Below are 25,642 nucleotides of genomic sequence, written 5' to 3' on the forward strand. Positions count from 1 at the left end.
ATCAGATAACGAGGAGACAAGGGGGAGGAACTTGTTTTCCCGTTTGAGATAGGAGACCCAGGGGTTCTGGGTCTTGGGGGGTCCCCCAGGGACGATTTTGGGGGGCTTTAGTGTACCAGGCACTGAATCTTGGTTGGTGGCAGCGAGATCAGAGCCAAGCTGGGTAGTGAGCTTGGGGGAGTTCATGTTAAGCCCCCAAATTTTGGATGCTAAGGTCCAGATTTGGGACAGAGGCTTTATCACAAGGTGATCTCAGTTTCCATTTAAAAATATAAGTTTCTAGACCTCATGGTTGAGGAGAAAAGCCTGAAAACATGGACCTAACTTACTCAAAAGATTCAAAAACTAGAAGATCAATTAAAGTACCCCGATATGTATTATTTTTTAAAAAACCGAGTGCCTTTAAAACTAATCTCATGATTTTTTGAGACTTTATTCTTGCTTTTTTCCCGAATGCTTGGAGTTTGCAATACTGCAAAGAAGATACATGGCAATATGCCAAAGAGGCACACTGATAAACAAGGATGGGCATTCTTTTCTTCCTTTAAACCTTTAGCAATAGCATACACATTTTATAATCTCATGTAGGTATTTGAATAATGCTACAACATAACACTAAAATCACAGGACTAAAACAATATTTAGAGCACATTAGCCAACAGTCAAATTGCATATGTTTAATGAGGAATAATGTTTTCAGTATCTATAGGGAATAAAAGATGCTGTTTTAGAAGCATCTCGGTAAGTTGCTGCACATTCAGCAAATGTCAAGCAATGTTAAAAAATACATTGTACATCATGTTAGCCAGGACTCCCTCTTTGTATAAATAGATGTTTACAAAAATAATGTAAACTTTCTTATTTTTCAATATACGGTATATAAAAACATTCTGAATCCCCAAGTAATAAATATATGTATCAGAAGTTGGTATTCAACCTAATCTTGAAAACTTGTTCCTCTTGTTCTGAATAAATATTAAAAATGTGCACAATGATTTGGGGTTTAAATAAATTTTAAAAAAATACAAGTCATGATATAGTTTGTCTAAATGATGTTTTGGGAACATGGCTGTCTTTTGAAAAAATAACACTCACAGATTTTATATATGTCAACAGAAGATATAATTTTTGTTAATTACAAACTTGTGTACTGATTGAAAGGCATTTTTGGAATTTTTTAAACTGATGCTTACATACAAAAAGGGTGTGTGCACAGACAGAAGAAGGACAGTCCCTGCCACACAGAGCTCACGATCTGCGTAGAGATATGACAAGATAATGGAGGGTTATATAGGAAGAAGATGTAAGTGTCACACTGCCTGGTACGGGACACAGCTAAGGGCACCAATCTCAGGCCAGACTGCCAGAATACAGGGCGTATACCCAGACTGGTGGTATACGCTATCATAAAAGTTCACCAAATCAGTAATAAATGTATGCTTCCAGAATATTATACTAGTTATTATGAAGCTACAGACAGCCCTCTTCAGGCCCTCTAGCCTCGTACACCACTGAGACAAAACAGATTTCTGTGATAAATGATTATTAAAACCAGAAATTGCATATATTAGGTTCTTCCAGTTCCAAAAAAACAGACACTCACCCCAGGTCAATGTACTTCAGGATCTTAGCAAATACTGTGCTGCAGCCAAACTAAATAAAAATTAGTTGATAAAAGAAAAGAAGAGAGTTATTAAATGGTTAATATGAATCATATATATTACAATTCATTTCAGAATCTGTAGATGAGGATAATAGCAGTGATATTAAATCTGCCAGTTTGTAATAAGTCTCTCTGGTACATCCAAACAATTGGAATCCTCAGTCCATTGTTTCAAGCTCCTTTTGTTAGAAATTACAGTCCAGAGATGTGGAGCAGGAAAGAGGCAAGGAGATGATGTCACAGTCTCCAATTTATGCCCCTGATTTATGCATGGAAACTTATTGTCTCAATCACATGTTCTGTGTGCCCTGCCGAGTCACTGGGCCTCCAATGTCCATATGCTTTCTGAGGAATCCGTGGGAGGGGCACAGTGAAAGAATTGATTCTCTTTAATGGGCCATCAATACATGGCTGGCTAGTCTTGATGTAAATCTGTCCTGTGAGTGTTACCCAGGAACACAACATGTTTAGTAACTAGCATACAGCAAAATTTCATAACTTCATAGACAATGGTGATACACACATTTAAACAGGATAATAACACTTAGCAGATTATACCTTTTTCACTGATATCTTACAGGACCTACTTTGTATAAGATTTATCTCAGTTGTGCATCAGTGATGATAACATTAGTGTAAACATGGTCATCTTTCTTTTTCTACAGTGTCACAGTAAGGAGAATGGAGATAAGGATATTATGTTATCCTAGTGCAGTGGTCCCCAAACTTTTCAGGGTCATGCCCCCCTTACCCCTGTCCATGCAATCCTGCTGAGCCAGGGCCGGGAGCGGGGCTGTGGCTTTGGGGAGGGGGTATGGACAGAGGTAAGGGGACTGAGACTGGGGCCACAGCTGGGGATCAGGGTGGGGCCGAGGCTGAGACCAAGGCCAGCAGCCAAGGCCCTGGACTCAGGGCCAGAAGCAGAGCCACAGCTATGGGGCCAGCAGCCAGGAGGAGAGCTGGGGGGGTTGGCCTGTGGGGGTTGGCCCGGCCCCAGCCATGCACCCCTGAATGGTCCTCCCCATTCCCCTAGGGGGGCGTGCCCCAGTTTCGAGAGCTCTGTCCTAGTGATACTCCAGCTGTGATTTTTTTTTAGCAAGTGGCATGGAATATAGAGGATATAGAGGGAAGGTGGTTTTTTTTCTGTGGGGAGGGGGCTGAAGGGAGGAGATGAGAGGAAGAGAAAGGATGGGGTAAGTAAAGTACACATAGGATAGTAAAGGAGGATACTGTTAAACAATTAAATGGGAGACAGAATCCTAGAACTATAGGGCTGGGAAAGGATCTTAAGAGGTCATTTAGTCCATTCTCCCAGGCATTGAGTCAAGCCCATCCTTGACAGGTGTTTGTCCAACATGTTCTTAAAAACTTTCAAAGACGGTAATTCTACAATCTTCTTTCGTAACCTATTCCAGTATTTAACTATCCTGATAGCTGGGGGAGCAGGGGATAGGATGAGGAGCGAGGGATAACTGCTGAGATTCGGAGGAGGGGAAAAGCAGGATCCAGGCTGGGAAGGGAGGTCCTGGTAGTTACTATTGTGGTTTCTATGGCATTTTCTTGGTGGCTTGTACCCAGTTCCCTGTGCATCTCACCATACTCCATTCCTTGGGGGCTAGTGCCCCCACTCCCTCCCACTCATTACCAGGTGCCGTTGCCCTATCCCGTCCCCAACGCTGGTGGCTGGTGCATGAGGTCTCTCCTGCAGGTTGGATGTCTCTGCCAGGACCTGCAGTGTCTCGAAGGTGGGACTGGGCTGGGCCAGTCCTACCTGTTCTCTAGTGACGAGACCAATCTCACGGTGGCTTCTCCAGCCCCTTCTCCAGATCCCACTCATTTCCGGCTTCTCCCATGTGTAAAACTCAGCTGAATCTCACTCTCTCCTCTGTAAGATATCAGGAGACTAAACACAGATTCCCCATCCGCAACGTTTCCATTGCAGCAATGTTTGCCTCCCTGGTTCTGCTGCCCATATGTATAGTTAAGTTTGTCCTAATAGCCAACCTAAATCTTCCTTGCTGCAAATTAAGTCTATTACTTCTTGTCCTACCTTCCATGGACATGGAAAACACCATCCTCTTTAGAACAACCCTTAACACTCATGAAGTCTGTTATCAGGTCACCCCTCAGTCTTCTTTTCTCAAAACTAAACATGCCCTATTTTTTCTTTCCCCATTGGTCAGGTTTTCTGAATCGGTTATCATTTTTGTAGCTCTCCTCTGGACTCTTTCTAATTTGTCTGCATCTTCCTTAAAGTGTGGTGCCCAGACCTGGACACACTATTCCAGTTGAGGCCTCACCAGTGCTGAGTAGAGCAGGACAATCACATCCTATGTTTTACATACATTTCTTCATACACTCTAGAATGATATTTGTCTTTTTCATGACTGTGTTACACTGTTAACTCATATTCAGTTTGTGATCTACTGTAGCCTCCAGTAGTAGTCAGGCTTATTAAGAACATAAGAATGGCCATACTGGATCAGACCAAAGGTCCATCAAGCCCAGTATCCTGTCCTCTGACAGTGGCCAATGGCAGGTACCTTAAAGGGAATGAACAGACAGGTAGGTTATCATCAAGTGATCCATGCCCTGTCACCCAGTCCCAGCTTCTGGCAAACAGAGTCTAGGGACACCATTCCTGCCCATCCTGGCTAATAGCCATTGATGGACCTATCTTCCATGAATCTTTTTAACCCCTTTTAAACCTCATTATAGTATTGGCCTTCACAACACCCTCTGGCAAGGAGTTCCAGAGGTTGACAGAGTGTTTCATGAAAAAATACTTTCATATGTTTGTTTTAAACCTGCTACCTATTAATTTCATTTGGTGGCCCCTTGTGCTTGTATTATCAGAAGAAGTAAATAAGTTATTTACTTTCTCTATACCACTCATGATTTTATAGACCTCTATCATATTCCCCCTTAGTCGCCTCTTTTCCAAGCTGAAAATTCCAGTCTTATTAATCTCTCCTCATACGGAAGCCGTTCTATTCCCCTAATCATTTTTGTTGCCCTTTTCTGAACCTTTTCAATTCCAATATATCTTTTTTTGAGATGGAGCGACCGCATGGATTTATATAGTATCAGAGGAGTAGCCATGTTAGTCTGGATCTGTAAAGCAGCAAAGAGTCCTGTGGCACCTTATAGACTAACAGACGTAGTGGAGCATGAGCTTTCATGGGTGAATACCCACTTCGTTGGATGCATGACATCCGACGAAGTGGGTATTAACCCACGAAAGCTCATGCTCCAATACATCTGTTAGTCTATAAGGTGCCACAGGACATTTTGCTGCTTTTATGGATTTATATAGAGGCAATATGATATTTTCTGTCTTATTATCTATCCCTTTCTTGATGATTCCCAACATTCTGTTTGCTTTTTTGACTGCCGCTGCACATTGAGTGGATGATTTCAGAGAACTATCCACAATTATTCCAAGATCTCTTTCTTGAGTGATAACAGCTAATTTAGACCTCATCATTGTATATGTATAGTTAGGATTATGTTTTCCGATTTGCATTACTTTGCATTTATCAACATTAAATTTCATCTGGCAGTTACTTCCCATTTGTGCGTTTGATTTTTCCTTTCCAAATGTGGTTCTTTGCTCTAGTCTTTATTTACAAGTTATGTTATGTTATTTGAGAAATATTTCTGACATCAGGAATGGAAAGCTGTGAAAGTGATTCACAGTGACAACACATGGAATACCTGTTCCTCCTCAACTGCACTGACAGTTCTGTAGCTCGGGCTTCTGTAGTCAGGGCCGGCGCTTCCATTAGGCGACCCTAGGCAGTCACCTAGGGCGCCAGGATTCCGGGGCAGCATTTTGTGCGCTCCCCATGAGAGCTTCCGGTTCCTCTCATAGACTTTAAGGTCAGAAGGGACCAATATGATCATCTAGTCTGACCTCCTGCACACAGCAGGCCACAGAATCCTACCCATCCACTTCTCCCGTCGCGCCGCCGAAGAAGGACCTTCTGCTGACGTGCCATGGAAAACAGTGGCAGGCAATTGAGCAGCTCAATGACTGCCACTGTTACCTGCGGGATTTCAGCGGAGGGTCCTTCTTCGGCAGCGTGATGGGAGCGGAACCGGAAGCTTCCGCGCGTCCCATGGGGAGCGCACAAAATGCCACCCCCCGAATTCTGCCTAGGGCACCAGAAAGTCTGGCGCCGCTCCAGTCTGTAGCCCATCCATGCTCCACATGGTTTGGTGCAGTGTTCTTAGCTGGGAGCAGGGGAAGAAGAAGCCACGAGTGCTCACCTTGGAGGTAGTGAAATAACCTCAGCTCCCTAATTCCTTCTTTATTTCTCTCCACATAACTCACCTCATCCACAGTTACTCCTCATTTCCTCCTGCCAGGTAAGTTCTCTCATCAGTCAGATACAATGAAAAGTTGAGGAAAATTGGCATTGCTGAAGTCAGAGAGCTTTTGAGCTTCTGAAAGCCTGCTGGTGCTCCACAGCTGTTGTTCCTCATCTCTGTCTGCACCTTGCTTTCAAGAGCAGGGCCTACCCCAAGAGAAGGTACTGGTGCCGCTTTGCTCCACACAGATTGGGAGTGGGACAGCCCTTGGGGCTATATATCTCAGAACAGCTTAATCCTCTTCCTCCAGGGGACCTTGCAGGCCTGTATTCACTACTATTTCTCTCTTCCTTCTAGGTGTACAGTCTGCCACTGAGAGTAGGTGCTGGTGCCCCATGCAAAAATATATAGAAGCTTTGAGCAAATAAGTAGAGCTCTGATAAAAACTTTATTTTCAGTAAGCCAAATAATATTTTGCATTTCTTTTGTTTTAATTAACAAAAGAAATGAATAAGAATGCATGTAAAATAACTAGCTTGTGGGCTGATGAACATTTTACCAAGAGGAGATTCTCCTTTTTGAGTTCTCTTTTGTCAATGTAGTTGAGAGAACACATGATCTAGAGTTGCTTGAGGTAGAGAAAGAGAAGTGGGGAAGTGAGCTCCTTTCTCACTGACTGGGATGGAATGCAGCAGCTGTCCTGTATCAGCTAAGTAATTATGTACTGGCACTTGATCCAATTCTTCCTTTATATGGCTGTGCTTTTTCAGTAATTCTCTGAGTACTCATCTAAATGAGACTTCCCTTTGTACGTTACTACTGCCCTGTTTGAGAATTTGTTCCCTCCTGCTCCTGATTTATCATATCTTCTAACTTTTGAATTCTGAAATGTGCAAGAGTGGTGGGAAACTAGTCTTTTTATATATATTTTTATAAGTTTACATTGATTTGGAGTGACAGGACGTGGTGAAGAAAAATATAAACTTTATTTAAAAACTGGAGCTTTTTATTCACCTGAAGAGGAATACCTTCCTTTTGATCTGCAGTTTGTGTATTGCATATGCCTTTCCCTGCCAAAAGTTGGAAGAAGTGTCAGCTGTTGATTTAAAAGAACAAACAGCCAAGGGATGGAATAATACATCCGTTTCATTTCCTCCTTCTCACTTTATCTGCCATATAGACAGACAGCTGCTATTAGCTCTAGTCTGAATCTGATTCTCTAAATTAGTTAGTGCTAAGTGTCCAGAGGATGCAATGTTTGTGGTTTTGAAATCTGTTTCTATTCCACATTGGAATGGAAACGAAAGCTTCCAGCTGTTTTTATGAGAACAGAGTTGTGCAGACGGCTCGGAGAGAGAGAAAGACAGGGGTTAGGACAGTGGGCCGAAATGCAGAAGACCCATGGTTCAAGTCATTGCTGTGGCTGATTCAGAATGAGCTGGCATGAAGAACTCTCAGGCAGGCCATGTAGGAACTTGAACAACCTTCATCCCAGGTAAGTACCTCAACCACCTGGCTATAGAGCATCAGAGCAAGTCTTTTTTTTCTGTCCCATGAACCCCAAAACCCGCCTGATCATATGTTTGTCAAAACTGATAATCTCCTCTTTTGTTGAGCTGCAAGCTCTACTCAGCTGGACTTTGTAAAATGTCATCATCTGGTTATTCCATAGCTGGAATTCATATGAAGTCCTGAACGAGATCTGTTGGATCCAGAAAATGTTCAGAAACATTCAATATTACCTGCATTAATTAATAAATTTTACAGACTGTAGGTTTGATAATATAAGGAATGAGGTAGCAACTGTATCCTGGGTTAATAAACTTCATGACTACTGAGTTCATTTCCCCATAATATAGTTATAGCCATTTTAGCAGCAAACACTCTCAATGGCTCTTAGTAATATTGACATATGTAATTATTATTTGAGATGTAATTGGCGTAAAAATGTTTCTTTAGTGAAAAAGTGGGGTGAAATAAAAAACTTAACTTTTTTGTGTGGATCAGTGGAGAATTGAGTGGGTTCAGAGCACAGGTATTTGGATGTTGTTCATGAACTGAAAACTGTTGTGCCGTTTAGGTAGGTTACCATATGGCATTCCTTTGCGCTGATTGGCTGAATCTGGTAAATGCTAGTACCTGTAGCATAACTTAATGCTTCTCGACGTGTGTAGTACAAGGTCTAACAGTTGCTTTTTGACAGGAAAGAATGTGAAGGAGTTCATTACAATTGATGCAGAATGTAGGGGAAAGAATGTCTGACTACCATGTGTCTTCCCATAGTTCTAAGGATTCTTTCTGGAGATTAATATTAGATGAAAGTGTTTGGATGTGTCCTAACAATTGTTATCATGTTGTTGCTGCACTGAAAATGTAAGTAATAACTTGTTTCAGAGAAGTACTGCATTTTCACCCCAACCCACAATTTAAACTAAATCCAGGAATTAGACTTCTTAAAAATTAACAATGTTAATGTAACAGCAGACTAGGAAATCTCTATAAATTTATCCAGTCATTTTTTTATTTTGCAGAAACCTGTCAGAAAGTTTATAAATACAGATGAAATACTATGTAAATGAAGTTTTAGAATAGTATATTACTAGGAAGGATTATAGTGAAACTAACGTATGATGGTACGAACGTGAGCCACAGCTGCAGCCTGTGTATATTGTACCATAAATGTATGTATAATACTCCTGGGAGAATTCTGCACCACTGCACATGCAGAGAATTTATGTCCCCCACATATTTCTTTGCTTTCACGCAGAAAAATGACTTTCTGACAGGGAAGCAAAGGGAAGGTACAAGAGCAGTCATACAACCCTCCCTAGCAATATGTTTTGGGTGCCCAGGGCAGCCAGCAGAGAGGTGAATCACTGTGGGGCAGGAGGTAGGACTGGGGAAGACCCAGCTGGTGGTTACTACCATGCACTGGGCTCAGCTGCTAGTCCTGGCTGGGCTGGGGAGGATAGGACTTCCTTGTCCCTTGCACGGCATCCATGGCCCGGGTCAGACACACTCTCAGATTTCTCTCCTGGCTGAAGGAACCTCTGCAAACTCACCTCCCTTCCCCCCCCCCGCCTTCTTGCACCCATCACTCCTCAGCTGTAGGGAGAGGGATCCCTGTACAGGGAGGTGCTCCCCCATCCGCCCAACCCTTGTGCATCCAGACCCCTCATACACAGACCCTCCTGACGAGCCTCACCCCCCACACTCAGAACCCTCTCCGATGAATCCCACTCCCCCTGCACCTGGACCACCCCAACGAACCACCCGCACCCAGTTCCCCACCCCACTAAACCCCAACCAGCTGCATCTGGACCCCCACTGTGCCCCCCACGCCCATGCTCCCCTGCCAAGCTCTATTTCTCCCATATCCAGTCTGCCCCACACTGAGCCCCAACCACTTCTATCTGGACCCCCTGAGAAGTCCTATTACCATTGCACCCATAAACCCCAAAGAAGCCCCTGTGCATCCAGATCCCACCGTATCCGGATCCCACACTGAGCCACCCACAGTCAGATTGCCCCACACAGAACTCTCTCAACCCACACCTGGGTCCCCCCACACTAAGCCCCTCCACACTTGGATCCCGCCTTGCTGAGTCTGCCTGCCCACACCTGGTGCACCTGGCACAGAGGGGCAGGCTTCTGGGGTGTTTCTGACAAGCCCGGTCCTTCCTCTGTGTCAGGATTGGGTGAAGCCTCACTGCTGAAGAGGAGCCGCACTGTGATCTCCCACCTCTGTGCAGCCAATGGCCTGTGCTCCCCATTGCCGTGCTGTAGCCTCCACAATCCTTTGACAAATAAAATTTACAGAATTTTAAAATATTGTACACAGAACTTTTATTTTTTCAGTGCAGAATTTATAATATTTTGGTGCAGAATGCCCTTGGGAGTAATAAGAGCACATGCACATACCTGCAAGTATCACCTATTTCAGTGAAAGTAACTGTAAAATACTTGGCAAGGCTAAAATGCATAATTTATGTATGCCATGCTGCTCAAAGACAAAGGTTGAGGACAGAATATATAAGTGAAGGTTATAATTTTACCCCATTTTTTGAAGTTGCCTCTTAGACCAAGTTTTTGTATTAATACTCTTAACTTTGTAGGGATTCCCTTCCCCCATTTGGTTTCTCCAATAGATTTATTTATTGGGGAAAGACTCTGAAGCTTTCTGAATTCCTAGCATAACCTCTTATTTTGAAAACAAGGGCAGGCTCTTGGCATCTCTTTCTCTTCCCATCCCCCAGTGCCAGCAGATGCATCTTTTTGGAATAGGGAATGTCTTCAGGGGAATGTTCAGACTCCAGGAAAGAGGATCAGGTAGTTTCTTTGGAGGAGAGATGGACTCTGTGAACTATCATATCCTCTGGAGGAGGTCTTTCTTCTGATCCTTCTGCAAGAAATGTCTTCAGAAGAAAATCTGGACTCTGCTCCCTGGTCAGCGGATGTCTTGGTCATTTCTTGTCTCCTCCAGGATACTTCAAAGCTGGTATCTCTCTCTTCTAGGGGCCATCTGGACCAGCTCATCTCCCTATCAGTGGCCTATCAGGGAGAAGTACAGGGTCAGAGTATCCTAATCTTCTTGCTGCTAATATTATCCCATTGGCCACACTTTACATCAGTAATGGCATGAGGTGTCAACTATTACTTCTGGAGTATTTACAAGATGAGAAATCATGTCTAAGGCAATATTCCATGTGTATTTTTGGTCACGTGACCAAGAATTACATGCGTTTTACAGTAATTTAATTACTACATTAAATATATACTCTGTGTTACCAATAACTTTGAATTATTAAACATGAAAGAATTGTAAAAATCTAATTTACTTAATTTTTTTATATTTACTGTGTTTCTCTAACTGTGGAGATAAAAATAATTGGTTAATTCCACTTTAATTTCTAGACAGTTTCACACCATTATAATTCTGCAACATCTAATTTACTGCAGACAGATGTTTATTATTATACTAAAGAACAAAACTGTTTTGGTGAAGGAAACGTTTTTGGCCAAAATTGACCTGAAATTGTTCCTTTAATCAATAAGCTTGCTTTAAAAAAATCCCAAAGATATACATATTCCCATTTCTCTTTACCTATATTAAAATCATGAAATATACCCATATTTTATAATGGTGATACATGACTAGATGTAGTATTATATATTTATTTTAGTAGAAATAACTCTAAGATTTATTAGAACAGGTTGAAAAGTTTTGCATAATTTCTGATAGGTTTATTTTACATGCCACTGTGCTTAAATAGTCCATTAATCAGTCATTGTAATACTGCTAAACAGAAATAATAACTGCAGCAATGGAATTGATTGTTTTTATGCCTGAGCTTGACACTGTTTCTCTGTGTCAGCGTTAAGGGGACACAATATTTATTTCAAACTGTCTGCAGAGAGGATGCAACATTTTTTCATCTTGTTTCATGAGACAGTTAACTGTGGACTCTTAAAATCATTAATGGCTCCTAGAAGTCTCTTTATCATTGTACTGAGCATGTATAGACTAATGCAGTAATCGATGCTAGCACTACACTGCAGAGATTTGTTTTGATGACAACAGCTCTTACCGGCTTGCTTGGTCTCACTATTGTAGAATATTTGACACTGCAGAATAATCTGGCTTACAATCAGAATACAAGGACCATAGGGACTTTCTTTTGCACTAAAATGGATTTTTAATTGCATTACGGGTTTGCTATCATTTTAAACTGGACTTCGGTAATCTGCTAGATTCCAGTTGTGCTTATTTAACCTCTCTGTTGCTGATGCTGCTGTGTTTGCTGGATTTCTCCAGTTTCTACTCCACACGTTGCAGTCAGGGACAGGTAAACAATTGGTACTATAGCACTGATTTTATAGATGTATGTAAAATATTTCATATATGTAGTTTAAGTGGGGAAAGGTCATGTCTTCAGCATGTAAAATATTAATTATAATTAATTTTCATCTTAAACATAAAATAAAGGGACCATTTTGCTTGCAAGTCTGTTTTCCAGTTATATTCTTGTTTTAAAAGCATGCATAGTAAATATAATTTGGTACATTAGTGACATTATGTGGCATGATTTGTCAGACTAGAATGTGAATTTAGAACACACATACCAAAATTTAAATGCATTTCTGAAAAATAATAATAATCTCATTGACTGACTCATAAATATATTGCATGTTGGAGAAGTCATGGATAAAGAAGTCAGAAGATTGACCTTCAGGAAACTATTAGTTATTCAGGTATATTATTTTTAGTTAATCTTCTTGGCAGAAGACAATTGATGTATCCTCTGAATCATGCTGTGTTTAATAGATTTCATAGCCCTCACTTATTCAAAATGGAATGGGCTTCTATATTTTTATGTTGTGTATTATTTTAGAAAATATTTTACAGCCATATATGTAAAACAAAGGCACATTAATTTAATTTGTGATTATGATGATTTAATAATAAATTATTACTTATATAACACCATATGTATGCATTGTACGTTATGAAACAGGGAAGGGCAGAGTCCATCTCCTAAAGAACTTACCATCACAATCAGGACAAGATTAGGAGGTGATAGCTACACAGGTAAGGTTCAGAGAGGCAAATGGAAAAGTAAAGACAAAACGATCATGCAGTTACTTAGGGTACATGTATGCTGCAAAACAACCCCCTGTGCAGGGACTCTCAAAGACTGGTTTAACTGACTTGGGTTTGTGGAACTTGCGCTGCAGGTCTAAAAATAGCAGTGTAGATACTTTTACTTCGGCCTTCACCTGGGCTCTGAGATCCTCCTCTCCCCCTCCCCCAATGGATTTCAGAGCCCAGAGTCCAACCCGAGTGGCAACATCTACAGTGCGACTTTTAGATCTGTAGTGTGAGCCCGAGCCAGTTGACCTGGTGAGGTTGTGAGTAGGGGTAGGGGTAGGGATAGCTCAGTGGTTTAAGCATTGGCTTCCTAAACCCAGGGTTGTGAGTTTAATCCTTGAGGGGACCAATTAGGGATCTGGGGCAAAAATCTGTCTAGGGATTAGTCCTGCTTTGAGCAAGGGGTTGGACTAGATGACCTCCTGAGGTCCCTTCCAGTCCTGATAGTCTATGACCTGGTCTCTGAGAGAAGTGATGTAAAGGAGAAGATAGAGGCCTAGTACATGGGATCAGGAAGGGAGTTTCATGTATAACGGTTGCACACAAAAAAGCATGGAGGAGGAAATGGAAGATTGTACAGAGTTTGTCTTTTCTGAGATTTTGATCATGTTAGTTAATGTGTTAAAACAATTAACAATCCTGCTGTGAAATCCCAGTCTCACTAAAATCAATGGAAATTTTGCTGTTAACGTCAGTGGAGCCAGAATTTCACCTCAGTGCAGAAAAACCAAAAAGGGACACTCAGGTGTGGGACAGGAGATGAACGGTTATGTCAAAAGGAGGCACGTTATGGAGGGTCTTGAAGGGGAGAGAGAGAGGGTTGAATTTAATTTAGGATGCAACTGGGAGCAGGAATACACAGCGTATCTGAGAGTTTAGCAATGAAGAGAGAGAAGGAGATGGGGATTGTATTTAGAGAGGAGATGGATTAAGAGATAGTGATTGATGTTAGCAGAGAAAATTGTATGTTTTGCCAGAGGAGAGAAAGCGATTGAGGTCATGGGGGCAGAGTCAGCATTAGGAAAGGAGCAGAGAAGATCCAGAAGGTAGGAGGGGTTAGGATCAAGAAAGCAGATTGAAGGGAATGGTGGTTGAGAGAAGATTAGACACTTCAGAGCCAGATACCAGGATAAAGCAGAGAAGAGTGAGAGGCATGGACAAAAGGGGTTTGAAGAAAATCTAGAAGGGAGTTCATGCTGGGTGGCATCCATTATAACTTTGAAAAAAATCAACAAAATCCTGGGTAGTGATAGAAATGGAGGAAGCAGCTAGGAGAGGGTTTAAGAAGACAGGGGAAGAGGTGATGATGGTTGTGAGCAAGAGACACAATATGAAGTTTTTTTTGTCAAGAAAAATGGCCAGGCTAGATGAAAATGCTTGTAACCAGATCCTCGTGTGGATTTGCAGACTGTGGCTTTCATTTCCCACTCACAGAAAGCCAGGCTGGGGGCACCATCCAGTGTGAGAAGTGCCTGCTGGTGGACTCTCTCAGGAAGCAGGTGGGAGAGCTGCAAGAGGAGGTGGCCAGGCTGAGGAGCATTTATGCACATGAGGAATTAATTGACAATATTCATATGGAGACTTCCAAGGCTGAGGACGCTATCCAGCTACAGAGGACTGCTGTCCTGCCACTGGGGGAGGAGGATAAGACTCTGGTACAAGGAGGACACTGGTTGCTGGTTACTTCTGGCAGCAGGTAGTGCTGCACCCCTACTCCCAACCCACCTACCATGGTGATGGAGAACCATTATGTTGCTCTGGCAAGGAGCTATGAGGAATCACCTCCAAAGGTAGAGGAGGAGAAGCCATAGAATCATAGACTATCAGGGTTGGATGGGACCTCAGGACTAGTCCAACCCCCTGCTCAAAGCAGGACCAATCCCCAACTAAATCATCTCATCCAGGGCTTTGTCAAGCCTGACCTTAAAAACCTCTAAGGAAGGCAATTCCACCACCCGCTAGGTAACCCATTCCAGTGCTCCTTTTGTTTAGCATAGTGTTAATTTTAATCTTATCTTCCTCTTTCATTCAGTTTTACTCTAGTCCAACTCTTCTTTTTCCTGGTGTCAGTCCTGTCATTTCTTAATACCTTTCTCACTCCCAACCCACACCCACTGCAGTTACTTCATTCTATTAGAAGTGAGAAAGAAAGAGCCAGCTAGATGAGATCTATAACTGGTACCAGGTGTTCCAGTGCAGTTAACAGAGTTCAAAGTCCAGGTTCACGAGTGAGGTGTCTTGGCCTCTCCTGCCCTCAGCAACAAAGCAGCTTCTGTTGCTGCTCCTCACTGATGGTAGATGGAGTCTACTGTGGCCAGGGGGGAAGGGGCTTCACAAGCTTCTCTTTCTCCCAGCAGCAAGACACCTCCTCCTAAAGTCACTGTCTGGTGGTAGTGAGGGCATTTCTGCTAGTTCAAGAGACTGGGGCAGATCCTAGTCTAATGATTTCTCCTTCCAGTTGCAACAGGATGATAACAGCTACTGCTTTCTGTTAGTTCAATTGAGCAAGCCAGGTATAGAGACTGATTCTTATGGCCTTCCCACCTATAGTAGGGCCCTACCAAATTCACGGTCCATATTGGTCAATTTCACGGTCATAGGATTAAAAAAAATCATAATTTCACAGTGTTGTAATTGTAAGGGTCTTGACCCAAAAAGGATTCTTTTTTGGGGAGGGGGCACAAGATTATTGTAGGGGGGTTGCAGTACTGCTACCCTTACTTCTCAGCTTCTACCAGCAGCAGTGCTGCCTTCAGGGCTGGGCAGCTGGAGAGAGAGAGCTCTGAAGGCAGAGATGCCTCCAGCAGCAGCGCAGAAGTAAGAATGGCATGGTATGGTATTGCTGCCCTTACTTCTGTGCTCTTGCCTGCAGAGCTGGGCCATCAGTCAGCAGCTGCAGCTCTCTGGCCATCCAGCTCTGAAGGCAGTGCAGAAGTAAGGGAGGCAATACTGTGACTCCCCCTAGAATAACCTTGCAACCCCCCTACAACTCCCTAGTGGATCAGGACCACCAATTTGAGAAAACTGGTTTCCCCCATGAAGTCTGTATAGTATAGGGTAAAAGCACACAAAAGGCCAGATTACATGGGGGCGGGGGCAGATTTCCCGATCCGTGACATGTTTTTCATGGCCGTGAATTTGGTAGGGCCCTACCTATAGGAGCAACATCTCCTGTTGCTCACCAGGCTGTTGCAGTTAGGAGGTTGTCATTAATGGTCCTAGGAGCTGGGAAGAAATCTTGCCCAATCATCTGGCTCGTGTAACTCCTGTTAGAGAAGAGACATTAATAAACTTGATGCACACTGACATTGGGATAAACTGTTATCTATTGATTCACAGGCATGTGATGTTTTCTCCCTAAGGGAGATTGACCGTTCAAGCAGAGCATACAATTTTATTTAGTGGGAGTTGAATCTCTGAAAAGCTGCTTGCTGGAGCTCAAGTGAGCCTTATAAAAATTCTAGACTCAGAGATGTGTGTTTCTGTGAGATTAGGCATAAATAGTATCAAAATGGATTTAACTTTTCTCTTCTTTAAAACTTTGAAATAGTTCTAAGACCAGTTTGTGAAATCTCTTTGTGTATACTTATGGCTGTTGAAATTTTTGTCTTCATTAGAGATGTACCTAAACCATTAAGTTTTGGTTGGGACTATGAGGCAAATTTGCTTTAAATTTGGATGTTTGGGATTGGAGTACGAATTTACACTATTTAAATTTTAAATATTGCTAAAATACTTTTCAATATAAAATATAATGACCAGTAGCATGAAGAATTATTAAAATGTAAACAGTGCACATGAATATTTTCCTGCACAAAAATCTTTATTAAAAGACAAAGTTGACATCCACTCGGCCATTTTAAGACTTCCAAGTATACTCTTATATTTTTGAAACATCTAAATATCTTGTAAATGCCACTTCTGTTTTACCCCAAAGTTGCAAAACATTGTCTATTATTGTAAAAATGTGTCTTGACAAATTTCAATTAGCTCTGCTTGGTTTTATGAGATTTGGAGGGTGAGGAGTGAACACTGAGTGTCAGTGTAAGCTCAGAAGCTTGTCTCTCACACAGAAGTTGGTCCAATAAAAGATTTTACGTCACACACCTTGTCTCTCTAAAGCTAGTCCTGGTACTCATGAGGACTCTGTTTGTGAAGGAAGATGGCAAACCATCTGATGTTTGAGTTTCTTTGTGTTGATAGCGAGTTTGTGGTAATTTTCTGTGTAGCAGTCTGAAGGACGTTGATACAGTTTTCCTTCATTTTGCATAAAAGAGCTGTAGAACATTTTCAGAATTGCTCTCCCAAATCCCTGGGACCTTTGGAAGACTTGTCTTCCACACCAAGGACTGTCTGCAACCAATGTGATTGTCAAGAAAGTTAATATTTGCTTTGTAGGCTTTGCATTAGCAACTCTATAATGTGTAAATATCTATTCTGTATGCTAGTATAATCCGAATTTGCCTAATATGTCTACAACTGAGGTAGACATTATCTGGTGAATCATTTGAGCACAATATCTATTCCACCTAATATTCTCTCCTTTTCAATAAATTTCAGACAGAATCTGGATTTGTAGCAGCATTTCTGGGCAGTTAATTTACACTATTCAAGATCTTTTGGAAGCCAATGTGAATGTGGCAAGAAGGTTGCAGAAATCTCTTTTTAGCTTGGAAGCTTCAGACAAAGCCACATTTCAGCTTTGCAATTTGGATAAATCCATCATTTTTGCTATTTACCTCGTATCTGCCCTGCTGATTTAATAGAAAGATTTCACCAAAAATGATCAAATTTGCTGATAGGATGGGCATAACATATTATTAGGAAGACATATTTGAAGGGGTCACTACTTTGTTGCCGAAAATATCCATTATCCTTATTTTAAAGGGATCATTTTCATAACAATCAGTCTTAGATACTTATAAATCAAGTGGGATATATTGTAGTGCTGGGAGTTGGGAGAGATAGGATTGGGTATTATAATTAAATAGATGTGGATAGTCAGTTTTTGTTTATTTCCACATTCTGATTGAAGACTGGGGCATATACTATTCATCAAATATTCTATAAATTTATTCCAGTTAAACTAATACAATTACAAATCAACTCTATCTCCCATAGTCCAGTAATATTAATTACATAGTAGAAAAGATAATAACAGAGGATGTATTTCATCATTGACAGGACACAGCATTTTGAATTTTTTCTTCAGAAAGTAGATTTTGATGAATATGCATTTATCTGTTTCATTCCATCATTAATCATAGGTAAAACATGAATTGTAATGTGATGTATTTTTTTTCATCATATACCTAGGAGTAAGTCATGATCATTGATCATTAATTCCTTTGAGATTTTCTTTAATGTAGCAACAACTTTTTAATATGCTTATTTTCATAGGACATCATTTGTTTGAATTGCTCCATGATTTTACATTTGGATAGGTGTTTTAAAAATCTGTTTTAAAGCACTAGTTAAAACTTTCTAAGAAGTTACTCATTTGGTAATTAGAAACATGTTCTTTTGTAAATTTCCTGAAATTGTTCATGTTGTTTTACAATTTTTGCTAGTCGAGATAGCAGAAGACACACACTTAACAATAAGAAGAAAAATGTCATTGTGTATATGTAACCAAAATGTTTTTTTAGTTCATGGGACCCAGGGATCTGCGGGTCATGGTGGATCACAAGCTAAATAGGAGTCAACAGTATAACACTATTGTAAAAAGAAGCAAATATAATTCCAAGATTAGCAGGAGTGTTGTAAGCAAGACATAAGAACATAAGAATGGCCCTACTGGGTCAGACCAAAGGTCCATCTAGCCCAGTATCCTGTCTTCCGACTGTGTCAGTGCCAAGTGCCGCAGAGGGAATGAATAGAACAGGTAATCATCAAGTGATCAATCCCCTGTCGCTCATTCCGAGCTTCTGGCTAACAGAGGCTAGGGACACCATTCCTGCCCATCCTGGCTAATAGCCATTAATGGACCTACCCTCCGTGAATTTATCTAGTTCTTGTTTGAACCCAGTTATGGTCTTGGCCTTCACAACATCCTCTGGCAAGGAATTCTACAGGTTGACTGTGTGTTGTGTGAAGAAATACATTCTTTTATTTGTTTTAAACCTGTTGCCTATTACTTTCATTTGGTGACTCCTAGTTCTTGTGTTATGAGAAGTAGTAAACCACATTTCCTTATGTACTTTCTCTACACCAGTCATGATTTTATAGACCTCAATCATATCTCTCCTTAGCTGTCTCTTTTGCAAACTGAAAAGTCCCAGTCTTATTAATCTCTCCTCATACGGAAGCTGTTCCATACCCCTAATCATTTTTGTTGCCCTTTTCTGAACCTTTTCCAATTCCAATATATATTTTTTTGAGATGGAGTGACCACATCTGCACACAGTATTTATGATGTGGGCGTACCATGGATCTATATAGAGGCAACATGATATTTTCTGTCCTATTTTCTATCCCCTTCTTAATTATTTCAAGCATTCTGTTAGCTTTTTTCACTGCCGCTGCACATTGGATGGATGTTTTCAGAGAACTATCCACAATGACTCCAAGATCTCTTTCTTGAGTGGTAACAGCTAATTTAGTTGGAATTATGCTTTCCAATATGCATTACTTTGCATTTATCAACATTAAATTTCATCTGTCATTTTGTTGCCGAGTGATAGAATTTTGAGAGATCCTTTTGTAGCTCTTTGCAGTCTGCCTGAGTCTTAACTATCTTTAGTAATTCTGTATCATCTGCCACTTTTGCCACCTCACTGTTTACCCCTTTTTCCAGACAATTTATGAATATGTTGAATAGGACTGGTCCCAGAACAAACCCCTGGGGGACACCACTATTTACCTCTCACCATTCTGAAAAATGACCATTTATACCTACCCTTTGTTTCCTATCTTCTAACCAGTTACCAATCCATGAGAGCACCTTCCCTCTTATCCCGTGGCAGCTTACTTAGCATAAGAGCCTTTGGTGAGGGACCTTGTCAAAGGCTTTCTAAAAATCTAAGTACACTATATTCACTGGATCCTCCTGGTCTACATGCTTATTGACCCCCCTCAAAGAATTCTTGTAGATTGATGAGGCATGATTTCCCTTTACTAAAACCATATTGACTCTTCCTCAACAAATTATGTTCATCTATATGTCTGATAATATTGTTCTTTATTATAGTTTCAACCAGTTTACCCAGTACTAAAGTCAGGCTTACAGGTGTGTAATTGCCAGGATCACCTCTGGAGCCCTTTTTAAAAATTGGCGTCACATTAGCTATCCTCCAGTCATCTGGTACAGAAGCTGATTTAAATGATAGGTTACAGACTAAAGTTAGTAGTTCTGCAATTTCACATTTGCGTTCCTTCAGAACTCCTGGGTGAATATCATCTGCTCCTGGTGACATATTGCTGTTTAATTTATCAGTTTGTTCCAAAACCTCCTCTATTGATACTTCAATTTGGGACAGTTCCTCAGATCTGTTACCTAAAAAGAATGTCTCCTCAGCTGTGAAGACCGATGCAAAGAATTCATTTAGTTTGTCTGCAATCGTCTTTATCGTCCTTGAATGCTCCTTTAGTACCTTGATCGTCCAGTGGCCCCACTGGTTGTTTAGCAGTCTTCCTGCTTCTGATGTACTTAAAAAAATAATTGCTATTACTTTTTTAGTCTTTGGCTAACTGTTCCTCAAATTCTTTTTTGGCCTTCCTAATTGTATTTTTACATTTCATTTGGCCGTGTTTATGCTCCTTTCTATTTTCCTCACTAGGATTTAACTTCCACTTTTTAAAGGATGCCTTTTTGCCTCTCACTGCATCTTTTACTCTGTTGTTTAGCCACGGTGGCTCTCTTTTGGTTCTCTTACTATGCTTTTTATTTTGGTGTATACATTTAAGTTGAACCTATATTATGGTGTCTTTAAAAAGTTTCCATGCAGCCTGCAGAGATTTCACTTTTGCCATTGTATTCTTTAATCTCTGTTTAACTAACCTCCTCATTATTCTATAGTTCCCCTTTCTGAAATTAAATGCAACAGTGTTGGGCCGCTGTGGTGTTTTTCCTGCCACAGTGATATTAAATTTAATTATAATATGGACACTATTATGAAGCGGTCCAGGTATATTCACTTCTTGGACCAGATCCTGTGCTCCACTTAGGACTAAATCAAGAATTACATGGTGTGTTCCAGGACCAGCTGCTCCAAGAAGCAGTCATTTAAGGTGTCAAGAAACTTTATATCTGCATCCCGTCCTAAGGTGACATGCACCCCATCAATATGGGGATAATTGAAATCCCCCGTTATTATTATTGACTTTTTTTATTTTAATAGCCTCTCTGATCTCCCTAAGCATTTCACAGTCACATCACCATTCTGGTCAGGTGGTTGTTAATATTTCCCTACTGCTATATTCTTATTATAGAGCATGGAATTTCTGTCCATAGAGATTCTATAGTACAATTTGATTCATTTATGATTTTTACTTCATTTTGATTTTACACTTTCTTTCACATATAGTGCCACTCCCCCACCAAGAAGACCTGTTCTGTCCTTCCAATATATTTTGTACCCCTTGTAATTCTTCTGCTCTACTCTGTGCTGATTAGGCCTCAGCGGTAGTATTGTGTCTAGTTCTGAGCACCCTATTTCAAGAAAGATGTGGACAAATTAGGGAAAGTCCAGAGAAGAGCAACAAAAATTATTAAAGGTTTAGAAAACATGACTTATGAAGGAAGATTGATTTTGCTTAGTTTGGAGAAGAGAAGACTGAGTGGGGACATGATAACAGTTTTCAAGTATATAACATGATAGTTTCCAAGTATATAAAAGGTTGTTAAAAGGAGAAGGGAGAAAAATTGTTCTCTTTAACCTCTGAGGACAAGACAAGAAGCAATTGGCTTAAATTACAGCAAGGGTGGTTTAGGTTGGACATTAGGAAAAATCATCCTAACTGTCAGGGTAGTTAAGCACTGAAATAAATTGCTTAGGGAGGTTGTGGAATCTCATCATTGGAGATTTTTAAGAGCAGGTTAGACAGACACCTGTCAGAGATGGTCTAGATAATATTTAGTCCTACCCTGAGTGCCGGGGACTGACTAGAATACCTCTTGAGGTCCCTTCCAGTCCTACATTTCTATAATTATATAATATAAGAATGGCATACAAAAGAGATTCAGGGTAGAGGAATAAAGTGGAACATGTCTGCATACAAAAGTTCCACTGCTTTAATTATCAGACCGGCTTTAGGACATGCAGGGCCCGATTCAAAAGAGCGGCCGCCGAAATGCCGCCAAAGACAGTGGCAGTGATTGAGCTGCTGCCGAAGATAGCAGCGGGAATTCAGCGGCAGCTCAATCGGTTGCTACTGTTTCTGGCAGCACTTTGGCGGAGGGTGCGGGGCTCCTCTTCCCGATTCTGCAGGGCCCAATTCCCAGGAATCGGGGGAATTGCCCTAAAGCTGGCCCTGTGTGTGTGTGTGTGTGTGTGTGTGTGTGTTATATATAAATATCGATACTTTTATAAAAGTGCTTATACTAGTATAACTTATTCTCCTTCCCATACAGGAAGGAGAACAATCTTTGCTGGTGTAGGCACTTTTATACTGCTATAGTCACATCCCCAGTATGGTTTTTAGTGATATAACTATTTCAGTTAAAAAAAAAACAAAAACAACCCACATCCCTAAAATAGTTATATTGGCACAAAATCCGTGATTAGGCCAGGCCTTTGTCTGTCCTACAAGGGAAGGTTAAAAGAACTAGATATGTATAGCTTTGGTAAAAAGACTAAGAAATGATCTGGAAAAAACCAGAAATATTTGAAGAATGGCAATTATAGCAAAAGAATGGATTTGTTTGGAGTATTCTAAGACACTGTAATTATGAGTTAAAATAAGAAATTAAGTGTAAGATAATTTAGCCTGGATGTTGAGAAAAATCACTTAATAAATTCTGCAGCTCAGTGTCTCCCACAATTCTGATATGTATGAGCTATTCCCCTCCTGTCTGCAGTTTCCGGAGGTAGTTCAAAGCTATATCACAGCCATGATAGCCATGCTCCTTGCTCCAGCCTGCTCAATATCTTCTGCTATATAGCAGCAGTCAAGCAGTAGTTCATTTTGCACGTGACCTTTTTTTTTGGCCAGCTTATTATTTTATCATTATTTGGGGGCAGTAGCAAACAGATGCTTTTTTCTTCTCCCTCTCCTGGATCAGCTGTGGAGCAGTGAGGGTGCTCTTAACCGTGCAGTCCCTCCCAGCCAAACTCTGGCTTGCTCAGGTATGGCAGAGCTGTTGCGCAAATACCGAGGTAAATCCAAGTGATGTTGTCTTTGTGGGGCAGCCTTCACAGATTATTTGGAGGCTGAATTTTTCCCTGCCTGCTCTCAGCCAGCCAACCCTTGCATTGCTAGGACATGGTGTTCTGAATTGGACGGGCGTGTCGGGTCCCCCCCATCCCAAGAAGCCGCGAGTCTAATACAGAAAATCCTCATCTGGAGAAGCAGAGCAGAGAGAGATATTAAGGACAAGTGCTTCTGCCAAAGGGGTAAGTCCTAGGGCAGAACAGGACTGGGGGAAAAAAACCCTTTGAGGGGCTTCAGATCCCATGCTACCCCCAAGTCCTAAAATGGATCCTAAGTTACCCAGGGAGAGAAGGAGGGCTCTTACTTGCCTCCCCTTCTTCTCAGCCTAAATCAGGGTATTCCGGCAATGAAACCCCTTCCCTGGGCAGGGTGAGTGGGACCCTATGGGGAGGACATGGAGGAAGGCCTGCCACAGCCAGAAAGGCTTAAAAAAACCCTGAAAGAAAAATAAATAGTATAAAAAAACCCAATAATTATTTGTTCTCTGGTTCAGACACCTCCACCTCCCCTGACGAAGGGGAACTCTCAGATTCAGGCTCTGAGCAGGAGATGAAAAAATGCAACACAGGATTTTTTTCCTCTGAAATGTTTGAAACCGTGTGCAAAAAGGATGTATCAACAATCTAGATCTAACCTGAGCAGGCACTAGAGGACACACGTAAAGGGAAATACATGCCTTCTAAATCCTCACCTGAGACAGCAATCCCATTGCACCCATCCTTCCAGCATGTGAGCAGAGAGGAACAGGAAACCCCTGATATGGTTAAATATGTAAGTAGCCATGCACTTAGATGTTACAAGTTGCAAGAGCCAAAAAATGCCATTACAGATACACCAAAAGTCGATGCTGCAGTGGCATCTCTAGCATATGGTAATCCAATCTAAAGGGGATTTCTTTCCCAAAAGAGCCAACTGATAGAAAGGTAAAAGCTACTCTTAGAAGGGACTTTTGCTGGTTACTCTTAGAGCATCTCTAGCAGCTACATGCTTTGCAAGAGCCATCCTGACTTGCAGTCTGCACTTAAGAAAATTTCCCTACCAACTGTCTTTGATCAATAGATGCTAAGAGATTTTTAAGGTGAGGCCTCGGAATGTATGTCAGCAGCCAGACACCATACCTGGCTTTGTGCCTGAAAGGTTGACACTCACTCCAAACAAATTCAGGGCTCATTTGAATTCACAGGTTTTCACCTCTTTGGGGAAAAACTAGACAAAACAGTCACAGAAAGCCCTGCCAAACTGAAATAGTCTCTCCCTTTCCAACTCAGTGCTCTAAGGAGGAATAACAAACCTAGCAACAGACAAAAAAAGCTCCCTTCATCCATCCTAGCAAAGATAACAGAGGAAAGGAGCAGGTATATTGGGAAAATCCTGGAACTGGGGGTCACTTGGAAAATCCCACGGGGGATCCATTGGCTCTGACAGCCCGCCATGACAATAAATTAATATGACTCGACCTAGGCCTGAATCTAGGAGACAGAATTTTCCACTTCTCAGGCAAATGCTCTCAAATGACCACAGACAAATGGGTAAAAGAGAAGTGAATTGTGGATACTCCCTTAAACTAAGTTCCCCACCTCATCCAATCCCCCACCCCAAGCAACTCCGTAAAATGTGAGTGATGTTAAATGAAATCTCACATCTCCTGGAAATAGGAGCAATACAGGACCGGCGCTAGAGTTTTTCGTGCCCTAGGCGCATGGCCATTTTGCCGCCCCGCGCGCTGCTCCCGTGGCTCTGGTGGAGCTGCCACAGCCATTTCTGCGGATAGTCCATTGGTCTGCGGCTCCGGTGGAGCTGCCGCAGCTGTGCCTGCGGGAGATCCACCGGAGCCACGCGGGACTAGTGGACCGTCCGCAGGCATGCCTGCGGCAGCTCCACCAGAGCCGCAGACCAACGGCCCTCCGCAGGCACGACTGCGGCAGCTCCACCGGAGCGACCTGCCGCCTTCCCCCAGCAAAATGCTGTCCCCCGAAAATCCTGGCGCCCTAGGCGATTGCCTAGTTCGCCTCAATGGAAGCACCAGCCCTGGAGCAATATAAAGCAATAAAAAATCCTCCATTTTTTTAAATTGTCCAGAAGCGTATGAAGGGTCAGAACCGTCTTGGATTTCAAGCAGCTCAACAAATGGATGAAGATGAGATTCTGTATGGATACCCTAGCTTCAACTGTAATATCTGTCTTTTTCGTGTCTGTGGATCTAGCAGATGCACATCTCCACATTCTCATATGACCATGACACCACACACTACTGAGATTTGCGTACAGTACAGCCCACTATTAGTATCATATGCTCTCATTTTGTCAGCCCCTAGGGTTTTTATTAAGATGCTGGTGGTAATAATAGCCAGACTCAGGTCTCAGAGCACTCACCTATATCTATTCCTAGACAACATCTTGATCATTACTCTGACCAAAGCAGCAGCATGTAGAGCCACCATGCGGAGACTGGATCTGCTTCAAGCACACAGATTTGTGATAAACACCAAGAAGAGCTCCTTGACTTCCTCCACAAAGGTGTTTCACATGAGAATGGAAATAGACACAACTGTGGTGTATATCAAAAAACAAAGTGGAACAAGGAGTGTAATTCTATACACAGAAGCAATGGAGATAATGGAATGGGCAGTGAGATCTTTCCCTTC

At 41.7% G+C, this 25,642-nt stretch overlaps 1 protein-coding gene across 44 annotated transcripts in view; it reads left to right on the forward strand.

Annotated features, from left to right (window-relative positions):
* RIMS1 (regulating synaptic membrane exocytosis 1) overlaps positions 1–25,642 on the forward strand; it is a 537,317-nt gene that overhangs the window by 298,530 nt on the left and 213,145 nt on the right. Inside the window, exon 1 of one of the 44 annotated variants that reach the window (XM_075063795.1) lies at positions 11,745–11,823. The exons of the other annotated variants lie outside the window; for them this stretch is intronic. The gene's annotated coding sequence lies outside the window, so the exon portion shown is untranslated. Of the gene's footprint in view, positions 1–11,744; positions 11,824–25,642 lie in introns of those variants that run through there. 44 annotated transcript variants of the gene reach the window in all.

The sequence above is a fragment of the Chelonoidis abingdonii genome, chromosome 3 (genome assembly GCF_003597395.2).
Source record: "Chelonoidis abingdonii isolate Lonesome George chromosome 3, CheloAbing_2.0, whole genome shotgun sequence".
Taxonomy (NCBI): domain Eukaryota; kingdom Metazoa; phylum Chordata; order Testudines; family Testudinidae; genus Chelonoidis; species Chelonoidis abingdonii.